The following is a 5,448-nucleotide window of genomic DNA, read 5'->3' on the forward strand; positions in this document are numbered from 1 at the left end:
TGACTTGAACTGAGGATGTCTGAATCAGGGTTTGAATCCCATTCCTGTATTGTGCCCCTTGGTACCTGCAAGGATAAATAATATTTTATTAAATCCAAGCAATTGCCTAAAGTAAAATTTGTTTTTACTTCAGTCAGCAAGACTGCCCAGTTCCGAGCAAGTTGTCAGTGAAAGAGACTTTAGCAATATAAATGCACTGCTTCAGTTTGGAAAGAGAAGAGGGTGTGGATAATGGTTCAGATGTGGAAAGAGACAAACATGTTAAGATGATCCAACCAAAGAACCAAATCAGAACCAGTGCTGCCAAAAAAAAGTCAAAGGGTTTTAGTAATGGGGGGGGACTCCGTGCGGAGAGGCACTGAGGCACCCATTTGCTGCCCGAATAATCTCTCTAGAGAGGTTTGCTGCCTGCTGGGGGCCTGCATTCGGGAAATCAGGAAGAGGCTACTGGGTATGATAAAGCAGGAGGACTGCTATCCATTCCTCCCCTTCAAGCTCGGTCACAGGAAGCTGCAACTTCCTGGACTAGGAAAATACAAAATATTAAAAGGCTGTATGTCACTTGGGAAGATGTTGAAGGGACTGGGAGCATAGGTAGTGTACTTAGTCCTCCCAGTTGAAGACTGGGATCCAGACAGAAGAAGAACAGACCGCTTGAATTAATGGCTGTGTGGATGGTTTTATTTACAGACTTTTGAGTACTGTGATCTTGAACACACCTTCATCGTCAGATGGGACACAACTGATCAGGAGGGACAAGAATATTCTGGGTAGCAAGCTGACTGGGCTTATCACCAGAGTTTTAAACTAGATTTGACTGGGGAAAAGGGAAAGTACTGCTGAGTGACAGAGAAGAGCCAGGGAACACTCTTACTTTAGGATGCAGTGGGGAAAAGCCACAGATTGGTCCCAGAGAAATTTGGGAGGGCTCCTTCAAGAAGATAACACAGCCAGTAGCCCAGCTGAAGTGGCTCTACACAAATGCACTCAGCATGGGAAATAAACAGCCTGTCAATTTTGTCATGAATGTCTTGAATCAGTACACATATTCAAATCCATTTTTTGACACAGTTTATAACAAATGGAATGCCTACAACATATTTCATGTTTGCATGCAGAAATTTAGAAGACTATTTCTAATGGAATTACAAAAGACTTTTCTTGCATAATTCAACCCAAGTTACATCTACCAGAATTTATTCTTAAGAGGCATGCACATATTACTAGTATATTTATAATCTTTAGTGTTGTACAGATCACAAGCACTGAAAAAAAAATGTATTTTAAATAAAGGCATATCACACCTGAATACCACATAATCCATAATCTGCTTTCTGCCATCACTGATCTCTGGAAAAGAATCAGATGATTATTACAGGTGAAGGCATTGCCTACACAGTAATTTGGAGCATTAGTCAGAACTCTGAATACAAGTAATTCCTAGTTAGTATCATATGAATATGAACAATACTAAACTTGAAGAGGGTTTAAAAACCATGACAATATTTATTTCTCTACTTACTGTGATAATAAAGCAATCACTAAATGAAGATTCAGATCTGACTTAAAATTTGTTCAGATTTGAGGCAATTTAGTTTGTGTTAGTGAAAGTGCATATTATAGAGCTTGTTGCTTAGAGACATGACTATCTCCAAGAACAGCAGCTCACCACAAACATATTTCAGAGTCCTGAGCCAATCTTCCAAACACTATGACTCTTTTGTTCCCCTTTCCCTCTCTCCTCTTTTCCCTAGCAAACACATCAAGATCTGAGCTGGGAAAACCTTTGCCAACATTCACCTTCATAATTCATTACCTGAATTAAATAGATTAAAATATCAAAAATTCCTGGTCCTGCTCCCCTTCCACTTTTGTCTTCCATGAAGGCAGCTAAAATAATTCCTGCAAAGCTGTTTTCCTATGGGAGGGGACTTTTAATCAATGGAGTAATGTTCTCTTAAAACCGACTATCCTAGCAGAAGTATTCTTTCAGTAGAGGAAGGAAAATATTTTAAATGAACAAATTAATACTTTTTTTAAAGGTTTCTTGCAGTGCTTAAGAAATTTGATGTTTCTCTGTCGAAGTAGTATTTCTGCATATGCGATGCCATTTTGTGGCTAAACATTTTCTTTTTTATCCTTGTAATTCCAAACACAGATTATTTTAGTAGTTTCAAATAGTTGTTTATACTACATGAGCTTTGCTTTGTTATTCCTTCTAGAATCAGTAAATTAAAATAACCCTTCGGTGTTACAAAAGTCCTAAGCTGGCAATAAGTTCTGCAGTGAAGATTGGCTGATCTTCATTTTTAGGCATTTTCTAACTAGATGTAACTACTTGGATGAGAAGATAGGCTGCAAATATAAGAAAGATTTTCTTAAATGTACTTTTAGCCATTGCTGTGGCCTGCTGGAAGCGCTGTTGTCCACTCCAACTTGGGGGCTTTCAGTGTGCTTCAGAGTAAAGAGTTGAAAGGAATGTTAAAATGGTCTCAGAGTGTTTGATCTGAACTTTTGAACAGTTTCCCTATTTCTGGCTTGAAGTCACAGGCATGTTTAAGTAACAGCTTAATTCATAGCTACTCTGGATAAGGTAATACTAGCTTCCTTATTATAGAAGGTAAAGTCCTCAGCGCATGAAATGACAAATTGCGTGTTCAAATTTTTGATGATATACCTGTGGCAGGTTACACTTCATTGCGAGCTTTCCTATTATCCTTGGCTTTATGTGGAAGCACACAGTACTGGTGATGAGTGGCTACTCAAAATTCAGAGATGAATGTCCTCCACCTGTCTTTCAAAGATATACCAGAATAAGTAAATAAATAAATTAATTGATTCACAGTTTAAATATTTTCCCACCACTAGAAAGGTTTCCCCTCACCTGGATAGATACAAAGACAGGCTGTGTATTAATTAGCAATATGACAAGCTCCCCAGCAGGACAGGTATTTTGAATATAAACATTTTAATGGCATACATTTTCCTGCTGAAGTAATTGGGAATGAATGACTTCCTCCTTTTGCCTTTTGGAACAGCCTGTTCCCTGAGGACTGCAGCGATGTTTCAGGCCATGCTCTCCCAGACCTGAAGGCAAAACTGATCTTGACATTCATGCAGGAACGTGGAGAAGAATGCGACAGGAACGTGGAGAAGAATGCGACCTGTGCTTTATAGTCCTGCCCACTCATAGAGACACAACATTTTTGGTATGAATAAGCATCAACTGTCTTAAGTTTCAACCAGCAATACCAAGGTGAGTGTATTGGGTGTGCCTGGGAAGCTTTTTTGATCCTTCTTTCTCTCAACATGAAACAAATTCCTCTTCCCCAGGATCAAAACATGGTATGCTGTGTCATGTTGTTGTTCTGGAAAATGGAGTGAAATTAATCTTAGGGCTGCAAGTCATGTGAATACACACATTCTACATGAATATATGTGTGCCCATCTAGGACTCCTTTCTGCTGTAAAATATTTTTCTATTTATCGCTTTAGTATACCTTTTATAATAAATCAGGTGGTGTAAAGCAGTGCCATCTTGTGGCACTCATCAGTTGTGTAGCAATTTCCAGATTTTTCAGTTACATCACTTCATAAAGTCAGCATTTTCCAGTGTTGATTTTCCTTGCACCATACTGAGTACCCCAAATGGGAAAATATTCCTGGCTATTCTTAAAAAGTTGATCAAGAAAACAAAGGAACCAAATTTCCCTGCTCAAGCATGAACGTTTTTTGAGATCTTTTATTTTCTTTTGGAGAAATATATTGATACCACTAAATAAAAGGAAAAACTTACTGTTTCTGGGAGGCATTTCACAATTTGAACTATCTATTCATGCTATGAAAATAAGTTGTTAAAAGGATGACCTGACAGGTTGTCCTGATAAAGACGGTGTTAATGGAAAATATCATTTTTTCAAAAATGTCCTTTAGAGGGGCAAAGTGTCCTGGAAACCAATGTACTGTGGACAAAGCATTTAACACCTCAGTTGCTGAAGCGGTTTCACGAATCTGTCTACTATTACATCCATCTACCTGTCTGGCTACACTTTCCCCCAGAACTGTGGCACTAAACAGTTTTTTCCTGCTATTACATTGTGTTGCTCCTGATGAGAATGTTAGCACCTGAGGAGGAGGAATTCAGCTTTCTGTCTATGAGTATGATATGCACTCAAATTCAAGGATTAGAGTAAGTGCCTTCTCTTGTCTTCTGTCCTCTGCTTGACTTTCAGTTAGAAAAGGTAGCGTGAGATTTTCAAAAGCACTTAGCCTTGACCTAGTTCTCCTCCAATTAAATCATTTCTCAAACTCCCACTCAGTAAGAGATCATTTAGGCCATCACCGAGTACTTTAAAATTAGTTCTGTTGCTTATTTATGCTTCAGTTCCTCCCCTCTGTATAAGCGATGTCATAATTACCTGCTCTGTAGGAGCTCTGCAAAACTTCGTTAGTGTTGGATAAAACTAACTACAGAAGTGCAAAGCAGTGTGTGCTTTAACTGCAGTTCAATATGCACATCTGACCACATAATGTTTTGTTACGCAGCTCATAGGAAGGATTGTCCAGCCTACGGAATGTCATTATGGTATTTCTTAGGAATAAATACTACGGCATGCATGGTAGTATTATTAATCAAATAACAACTACAGTTAACTATGGTCTACTTCTGGAAACAGCATTGCAATTATATTACAGCAAAATGTGCCATCAATGGTAGGTTCATATGGAACCAATTTGTATGTATTGCAGTGAAGACTAGCAATGTATGAGACTGTAGGAGCAAGGCCACAGCCATGGGAAGAGGGAAAATTATTAATGCCATCTACTCTGTAGCACTTGTAAGACTGCATCTCAATTTTTTTTTCCAGAGAAAACTGAGCCAGATTCCTCTCGGAGGTGCACAGCTTCCAATGCAAAGGGTAATGGACACAAAATGCAAACATACAGACAGTTAATTCCAATTAAATATTGAGACAGAAACAATTACTATAATGAAAATTGAGAAATTCTGGATCAAGTTGCCCAGTAAGAGTGTGAAATCCTAAATCCTTGTAGACAACATTTTACTTGGCAAGGCCTTGAGCAACCTCATAGTGTCAAAGCTGGATTTGAGACTGGCTCTACTTTGAATGGTGAACTGGACCACATGACTTACAAAGATCCATTTTATCCTAAATGATTCTCTTATTTTCTCATTCTATGTCTGTAAACATGCTTTGTCATAACAAAAATTACAAGAGCATTCTTCTCAGGCAGTAAAAACAGTGGCTCCTTCCATCTTTCCATAAATCAATATTTTTGTTTCCATTCATAAATAATAATGGGTAATCACGGAATACTTGGTAAGTAACTCTAATTCTGGTGCTTTTGTTTGCTAATATCACTGACATATTTTTTTATTATTATTAGTTCTGTCCCTACCAATGTTTTTCCATGCTTATAAAACTT

General features: G+C 38.1%; 1 long non-coding RNA gene across 1 annotated transcript; it reads left to right on the forward strand.

Annotated features, from left to right (window-relative positions):
• On the forward strand, positions 2,885-4,937 carry LOC110395315. The gene is made up of 3 exons (XR_002436331.1): positions 2,885-2,948; positions 3,039-3,256; positions 4,869-4,937. It is a non-coding gene; the product is annotated as an uncharacterized LOC110395315 (long non-coding RNA).

This window comes from Numida meleagris, chromosome 3 (genome assembly GCF_002078875.1).
Source record: "Numida meleagris isolate 19003 breed g44 Domestic line chromosome 3, NumMel1.0, whole genome shotgun sequence".
Taxonomy (NCBI): domain Eukaryota; kingdom Metazoa; phylum Chordata; class Aves; order Galliformes; family Numididae; genus Numida; species Numida meleagris.